The sequence below is a fragment of the Pelophylax lessonae genome (assembly GCF_965119305.1).
Source record: "Pelophylax lessonae genome assembly, chromosome: 5".
Lineage (NCBI taxonomy): Eukaryota > Metazoa > Chordata > Amphibia > Anura > Ranidae > Pelophylax > Pelophylax lessonae.
The window spans coordinates 165,501,802-165,510,114 of record NC_138772.1 but is presented as its reverse complement, the minus strand read 5'-3'; positions in this window follow the sequence as shown (position 1 = coordinate 165,510,114).

Genomic DNA, 8,313 nt, shown 5'->3' with positions numbered 1-8,313 from the left:
AGAAGGTGCTCTGGCCAGATGAAACCAAAATTGAACTTTTTGGCCTAAAGCAAAACACTATGTGTGGCAGAAAACTAACATTGCACATCAACCTGAATGCACAATCCCTACCGTGAAACATGGTGGTGGCAGCATCATGTTATATGGACAGCTAGTCAGAGTTGATGGAAAGATGGATGGAGCCGAATACAGGGCAATCTTAGAGGAAAACCTGTTACAGTCTGCAAAAGACATGAGACTGGGGCAGGGGGTTTGCCTTTCTTCAGGTTTAGATCAAAGCATATTCATGTGTTAGAATGGCCCAGTTAAAGTCCAGACCTAAATCCAAATGAGAATCTGTGGCAAGACTTAAAAATTGCTGTTCTCCATCCAATCTGACAGAGCTTGAGATATTTTGCAAAGAATGGGCAAAAATGTCAATCTCTAGATGTGCAAAGCTGGTAGAGACAGACCAAAAAAGATTTGCAGCTGTAATTGCAGTGAAAGGCATAGGCGTGCGCACAGGGTGTGCCGGGTGTGCCTGGGCACACCCTAATCACCTAGGGCACATTAGCATTATCGCTCTGTTTGCCAGTGAGGAGATGGGAAAGATCTCCCTCGGACCTGCTCTGCCATAAGAGAAGTGCCACACACTTCTATTTCACTTTGCCAGCAGGGAGAGTAATGTATCGGGGCCATGTACATGTAGTCAAACACATGCATGTGTATTTAAACTTTGGGGTGCACACCCTAATGCAATAGGCTGCGCACACCTATGGTGAAAGGTGATCCTACAAAGTATTGACTCGGGGCTGAATACAAATGCATGCCACACTTTTCAAATATATATTTGTAAAAAAAACATTTATCATTTTCCTTCCACTTCACATAAAATCCCAGTAAAATAGATTTACGTTTTTGGCTGTAACATGACAAAATGTGGAAAATTTCAAGGGGTGTGAATACTTTTTCAAGGCACTGTACGTGGAATTAAATAGGAATCTATTTTAGAATGCTTTTTCCTTGAAAAAAAATAAATGTTAGAAGAGCAAGCATCTAAACATTCTAAAAGTTATTAAATGTAAAACGTTATTATAAAAGAACTAAAGGCAATTTTTTTCATTTTAGATAGAGTTGGGGAAGGTTATAACTCCAAACTGAGGGAATCCTGGGGTGTCACCAGGCTCACTTAGAGAGATTCTCCTCTACTCCTGTTCTGGTGTCAACCCAAATTTTCTTTAACTTTCACTTTCGACGGTAATAGTAAACAGGAGGCATAGAAAGGGGGAATCTCCCGAACAGGGACACAGGCAGCAATAGAAACTTGCAAGAGTTTTAATCCCTCTCCACTCTATCCAAAACTAAAAACAAAAAAAAGTTTTGCCTTTAATTATACTTTACCCACTTCCCAGCCAGCCTATAGTAAAATGATGGCCGGGCAGGGGCTTTTCTATGCTATACTGACCGATCAGTACTGGGATGCTGTGATAGTCCCAGGTACCAATCACATGCTCAAGTAAATAATTGTCATGAATGGCAGACATTCATGATTCATTATTTACTACTGTGGTCAAAGTGATCATATGGTGTACGTGGCCAATCACAGAAGCCCCTGTACCATGTAATAGCCATTCATGACAGTTATAATGACTGCTGTTACAGTGATCATTACTCCTCTCTACCTACTTTAACCTCTTGGATCCTGCACAATTAAAACCATTCACTTGAACGGGTCACAATCGGCAGGAGTACAGGGGGTGTAATTCCTACCACAGCTGCGAAGCAAAGCTTTACAGCTATGGTATGTATTAAACAGATATGTATAGTAACTAAGTAGAACTACTTCACTACTGTACTTAAGTACCGAAAGGTGGTATCTGTACTTTCCTACTTTCCTGCATAGTTACTCGTTACAATTATAAAGATTACCACTGCCAGAACAGTAGATGGTAGGTTTCATGAAGCTCAAAACATGTGTATTATCAGCGCATACGAAAATAAATGCTACTGTATGTATAAATAAAAGCTGCATTTGAAATAATAAAAAAAACAATATGATGTTGAAACTTTTGACTTCTTTCTTTAATAACTACATAACACACTATTTGTACTTTTACTTTCAGTACTTGAGTAGCAATTTTTTTTTCAAAACTACTGGTACTACCTTCAGTACTTGAGTAGCAAAATTTAAAAAAAAACTACTTGCAATACTTAAGTACAAAAAATGTTGAATACTTTAGTACTTCTACTCAAGTCACTTTTTGATCGAGCACTTCCATTTCTACAGAGGTCACTTTTTGATCGAGCACTTGTACTTTTACTCAAGTATGGGTTTCGAGTACTTTATACAACTCTGGTATTAAACCTGGTCTGGCCTACTCTGGTAGGCACTGGTCACTGGTTTCCCCAGGGCCGGCATCAGAACAAGGCAGCTGAAGCAGCCGGGGATTTGGATTTTTAATGGTGCTTCAGCAGTATGTACCGGCCCCTGTAACGTTAAAAAACCATACCTCGTGAAAATTCCCTACCCTCGTCACTTCCTGTCACATACGTCATGGAACAGCTGAGCCGCTTACCACTGCGCATGCTCACAGCTCTGGATACGTCATGGAACAGCTGAGCAGCTTAGCAGTGCGCATGCTCGAAGCTCCGGAGGGTAGGGAATTTTCACGGTAGTGTGTTGTAACGTTACACCGCATCAGCTGTTGCCGCGGTTACATTAAAACATCTCGGCTGCAACATAAAATCATCTCCGCTCCTACCCCTGTGACTTCCCTGATTTTGGCTCCTAAATGTAAAAGCGGTGGGTGTATGAAAATATAAATCACGGAGATCTCGGCTCCGTGATTTATATTTTCATAGACCTGCCGCCACTTTTACAATTAGTAGCCAAGATCAGGGAAGTCACAGGGGTAGGAGCGGAGATGATTTTATGTTGCAGCCGAGATGTTTTAATGTAACCGCGGCAACAGCTGATGCGGTGTAACGTTACAACACACTACCGTGAAAATTCCCTACCCTCTGGAGCTTCGAGCATGCGCACTGCTAAGCTGCTCAGCTGTTCAATGACGTAGGTGCACCGGAAGTGACGAGGGTAGGGAATTTTCACGGGTATGGTTTTTTCACAGAACACCGGGAGTGTGTGTAGTTCAGTAAAGCCAACTATCAGCTTTCAAAGTGGAAGTAATACTGTTAGGCCACGGGTCACTTTCACAATGTGCCGTCCTCCCCCACGATACCCCACCCCCCCTCCATGTTTATGTAGCTCCGATATCCGACCTGCAGGCCCGGTGTGGTCATGGAGGGAGGGGGGTAGCTCCATGGACATCTGTCTGCTGAGCCTCCCTCCTGAGCAAAGACTAGGAAGTGACATGTATAACGTCACTTCCTGGACCGACGCTGCCATTCTACAGGAGCTGTGAAACTAGTGTACCTCGCGCTTATGGTAAATAAATTAAATTAATTAAAACAGATGAATGAGCTGCTGGCTGCAATAAAAAGTGCAAGTGCTTTTTGAATGTGTTAGTCTGTGTTTGCAGCGCTGCTCAAAAGTGTTAATGTGCAAATATACCATAAATTACAATAAAATTCAAAAGTGCATAATGAAATTCATATGTGCATAATAAATAAATAAAACTGCATTAATGAAATATATCATCAAGTGCAATGGTGCTGTGCTAAAAGTGTGCATAAACGACCTGTTAAATATCACCATAAAACAAGTGCAGTAATAAAAACTCATATAAAGTCCATAATAAAAGTCCTTTTTCAAATTATAAAGTGCTGGTGCTCATCCGTATTGCTTGTGGGGTCTCCCCCTTTGTGGATGTACTTACCACAATCTGGCTTAAACTGAGCAGGAAATGATAATCATGGTGATCTTTGAATTCATTAATGTTGGCTAGAAATCCAATTAAGACTCCTTTTCCTCTTTGAATACTCCCAAGTGTCCTCATAAAAAGAAAAAACTTTCCATGGTGAAGCCCGTTTAAAAATGCAATTTATTAGGGTTAACAGACAATGGGATACTCACAAACATAGTGTTGTAAAAGACATGTAAAACACTCGGCTCGGTGGTTAACTGCTCCCGCAGCGTGCGCTTCACCGACCGGATATCATGTGACAGGGCTCCAATCATCATGTGAAAATACCAATCAATTCAATGAGGGTATTTTTATTGGTTTGCGCAAAAGTTATAGCGTCTACAAACTATGGTGTAAATACTGAAATTTACACAGCTTTAATTTCTGACTGCCTAGCTCATTTCATGAAGTGCTAAAATGGCAGGGCAGTACAAGACCCCCCCAAATTACCACTTTTTGGAAAGTAGACATCCTAAGGAATGTTCTGAGAGGCATGTTGAGCTCATTGAATATTTCATTTTTTTGTCACAGGTGTTTGAAAAATAACTAAAAAAAAAATTTTTTTTTTTTTACACAAAGTTGTCATTGAAATGATATATTGCTCACACATGCCATGGGTATATGTGTAATTAAACCCCAAAATATATTCTGCTGCTTCTCCTGAGTACAGGGATACCACATATGTGAGACTTTTTGGGAGCCTAGCTGTGTATGGGACCTCGAAAACCAATCCCCACCATCAGAATTTCAAAGGGTGTACATTTTTCATTGCATTTTCTCACTACCTATAACAGTGGTTCTTAACCTTGTTGGAGGTACTGAACCCCACCAGCTTCATATGCGCATTCACTGAACCCTTCTTAATTGGAAAAGTAAAATATGATTTTATGAGTCTAGTCTCGGGAGGGGAACTGCCAGAAAATAAGGTGTTGTTTACAGAACTGAATTAAACGTATCATACAAAGTAAAATGTACAGTGGTCAGTAGTATGTAGGGCAGCGTACAGAGGTCAGTAGGCTGTAGGGCAGCGTACAGAGGTCAGTAGGCTGTAGGGCAGCGTACAGAGGTCAGTAGGCTGTAGGGCAGCGTACAGAGGTCAGTAGGCTGTAGGGCAGCGTGCAGTAGTGAGTAGTTTGTAGGGCAGTGGTCAGTAGTTTGTAGGGCAGTGTACAGTGCTTAGTAGTTTGTAGGGTAGTGTACAGTGCTCAGTAGTTTGTAGGGCAGTGTAGCGAGGTCAGTAGCATGTAGGGCAGTGTATAGGGGTCAGTAGTTTTTAGGGCGGTGTAGAAAGGTCAGTAGGATGTAGGGCAGTGTATACGGGTCAGTTGATTGTAGGGAAGGATAGAGTGGTCAGTAGGCTGTAGGACGGTGTACAGAGAATAGGGCAGAGGACAGGAGTTGACAGGACAGATAGGACAGTGTACAGGGATCAGTAAAGCCACACACCAGGGGGCTGGGAGGGCACACACCAGGGGAGGGTCAGGAGGGCACACACCGGGGGGTTGTAGGGGAACACACCAGGGGGTTGGAAGGGCATACACTGGGGGGAGGGTCAGGAGGACACGCAATGTGGGGGAGGGTAGTGAGGGCACACACCAGTTCAGAGTCAGGAGGCCACACACTGGGTGTCAGGAGGGCACACATCAGTGGTTGGGAGGGCACACACTGGGGGGGGGGGGTTGGGAAGGCATACCATGGGGTATCAGGAGGGCACACACTGGGGGGGTGGGAGGGCACACACTTATACCATGGGGTGTCAGAAGGGCACACTGGGGTGGGGTTGGGAGGGCATACCATGGGGTGTCAGGGGGGCACACACTTGGGGGGGTTGGGAGGGCATACCATGGGGTGTCAGGAGGGCACACACTGGGGTGGGGGGTTTGGAGGGCATACCATGGGGTGTCAGGAGGGCACACACTTGGGGGAGGTGTTGGGAGGGCATACCATGGGGTATCAGGAGGGCACACACTGGGGGGGCTGGGAGGACATACCATGGGGTGTCAAGAGGGAACACACTGGGCGGGAGGTGTTGGGAGGGCATACCATGGGGTATCGGGAGGGAACACACCAGGGGGCATTCACAATGCTTATTGAGCTAAATGAAAAGGACATGCATTTCCATTTGTCAGCTAACAGCACCTCTATGCTAAGCTGCAGTAACTCAGCAGACTTAGCATAGAGGTGCTTGCAAACTAATCCACCATGTACAGCTAGCTGAGCCTACCTCCAGGAACATTCACTCGGCTCCCTCTGCTCAGCTGCTTACACTTCCCTCTTCCAGGCGGGCGCGATCTCCGTGGTCAGGTACACAATCAGTAATATTTTCTCGGGGGGAGCAATTGCCCTGTTGCCCCCCGCCGAACCCCTGAGTCTGACTCACCGAACCCCTTGGGTTCGATCAAACCCAGGTTAAGAACCACTGACCTATAGCGATTTAGGAGGCCCTGAAATGTCAAGATACCACAAAACCCCCCCAAATTACCCCATTTTGGAAAGTAGACACCAATTTATGGCCTTAGAAAGCCTGAAGGTGGGGAGTGGTTTTCCGGGTCCTGTACGCGGCTAGACTGCCAAAAAGTCTCACACATGGGGTATCCCTGTACTCAGGAGAAGCAGCAGAATGTATTTTGGGGTGTCATTTCACATATACCCATGGCATGTGTGAGCATTATATCATTTACTGACAACTTTGTGTAAAAAAACAAAAAAAAAATAATAATTTTCCAGAAACTTGTGGCAAAATATAAACTATTCCATGGACTCATCATGCCTCTCAGATAATAGCTTGGAGTGTCTACTTTGCAAAATGGGGTCATTTGGGGGGGGGGGGGGTTTGTGCTATCTTGAAATGTCGGGGCCTCTGAAACTGTGACAGGTAGTGCAGAGGTAAAATAAGCAATTTATGCCATTAGAAAACTTGAAGATGGGGATTGGTTTTCGGGGTCCTGTACGCGGCTAGACTGCCAAAAAGTCTCACACATGGGGTATCCCTGTACTCAGGAGAAGCAGCAGAATGTATTTTGGGGTGTCATTTCACATATACCCATGGCATGCGTGAGCAATATATTATTTAGTGACAACTTTGTGTAAAAAAAAAAACAAATTGTCATTTTCCTGAAACTTAGGGCAAAATGTAAAATACTCCATGGACTCAATATGCCTCTCAGCAAATAGCTTTGGGTGTCTACTTTCCAAAAAGGGGTAATTTGGGGGTGTTTGAACAGTCCTGGCATTTTATGCTCAATTTTAGCAACACATCACCCACTCTTCTAACCACTTGAAAACCAAGCCTTTTCTGTGACTTTTTGTTTACATGAAAAAATATATTTTTTTTTTACAAGAAAATTACTTTGAACCCCCAAACATTATATATTTTTTTTAAAGCAGAGGCCCTACAGAACAAAATGGTGGATGTTGCAATTTTTTTTGTCACACGGTATTTGCGCACACATTTTCCAAATGCAATTTTTGCGTAAAAAAAAAAACACTTTTTTTATATCTAATGCAGAAATACACTATATATTTCCAAATTGTTTGGTAAAATTTAAAAGATGATCTTATGCCGAGTACATAGACACCTAACATGACATGCTTTAAAAATTGCGCACGCCCGTGCCGCGGCAACAAACTACGTACGGTTTTAAAAACCTTTAAAAGTCTTTACAGGTTACCACTTTGGACTTACAGAGGAGGTCTACTGCAAGAATTACTGCCCTCGACCTGGCGTTCGCGGCGATACCTAAAATGCATGGTGCAATTGCAGTTTACATATGACACTAGACCAACGCTTGTGTGCGCATTTGCGCGCAGGGACAGGGGGGCTTGATTTTCTTTTTTTTTTTATTTGCTTTTCTATGTTATTTTGACACCTTTTCTTTCATTTTTTTTTTTTATCATTTTTATTGTTATCACGGTGAATTTAAATTTCCCCTATGATAGCAATCTTTAGTGACAGGTACTCTTTTTAAAAAAAAATTGGGGTCTTTTAGACTCTAGATCTTTCCTCTGACCTTAACGCATCTGACCACACCAAAATTGGTGTGATAAAATACTTTCCCAATTTCCCAATGGCACTGTTTATTTCTGGCGAAACAGAAGTCATGAATTGCTCGTAGTTTCCGATATCTTAGGCCATAGAGATGATTGGAACCATTCTCATCTCCAATCAGCTCTATGGTTAGATAATTGAACCACCGGCTGCACTCTCGGGTTAACCGGTGGGACAGGAGAGCCCGAGAAAAACCACGGAAGGCTGCGGAAGGCGGCGGTGGGAGGGGGGTCCCCTCCCACTGTATGTAAAAGCAGTCTAGCGGCCAATTACCTGCTAGGATTGCTTTTACATGTAAGCCGACCGCTGGCTGTAAAAAACGATACCAAGATGATGCCTAAATCTGCAGGCATCATCCTGGTATAACTACTCAAAGTCCAGCAACGTACCAGTACATTGCTGGTCCTTGTTTGGCATATAGGT